At 48.7% G+C, this 597-nt stretch overlaps 1 protein-coding gene and 1 pseudogene across 5 annotated transcripts in view; both read right to left on the reverse strand.

Annotated features, from left to right (window-relative positions):
* LOC116099682 overlaps positions 1-439 on the reverse strand; it is a 122,336-nt pseudogene extending 121,897 nt beyond the window's left edge.
* LOC116099679 (T-cell surface glycoprotein YE1/48-like) overlaps positions 1-597 on the reverse strand; it is an 837,511-nt gene that overhangs the window by 135,933 nt on the left and 700,981 nt on the right. The gene's annotated exons all lie outside the window — the stretch shown is intronic.

The following is a 597-nucleotide window of genomic DNA, read 5'->3' on the forward strand; positions in this document are numbered from 1 at the left end:
AGATTCTCTGGCTTGATGTCCCTGTGAATCACCTTGTTCTCATGGCAGTAGGTCAGGGCATCTGACAAGTCCTCTATTATCGTGGCTATATGCTGCTGGTCCAACTTCTGGTTTCTCTGAAGCTCCGTATAGAGCTCACCTCCTGAAGCATACTCCAGAATTAAGTACACCCAAGTGTCATTGTAGAAGTAGTTGTACAGGTGAAGGATATTTGTGTGTTATAGGTGTGTCTGGATCTCCACTTCCCTGCGAAGTTGGTGCTCCAGTCCCTCCTTCTCTATCTCAGATTTGAAAAGAACCTTCAGGGCCACGATGAAATGATTTTTCTTGAGCCGAGCCAGGTACACATGCCCGAATTTCCCCCTGCCCAGAGGACACCCAATTTCAAAGTCATTGATGGTGAAATGCTTCTGGTTGAGGTGCTGGGCTCCATCTGGCCAGTGGATTCTGTAGTCCAACTCCCAACAATCACCTCCCAACAATGGTCGGCAGCAGCTGTGAATGGGAGTCCAAGGATCCAGGAGTTGCACAGTCCCACAAGGCAAGCAGGCAAAGCAGAGAGAGAGAGCAGAAGGAGGTTCTTTATGTCCAAGCTTT

The sequence above is a fragment of the Mastomys coucha genome, unplaced genomic scaffold (genome assembly GCF_008632895.1).
Source record: "Mastomys coucha isolate ucsf_1 unplaced genomic scaffold, UCSF_Mcou_1 pScaffold20, whole genome shotgun sequence".
NCBI lineage: Eukaryota > Metazoa > Chordata > Mammalia > Rodentia > Muridae > Mastomys > Mastomys coucha.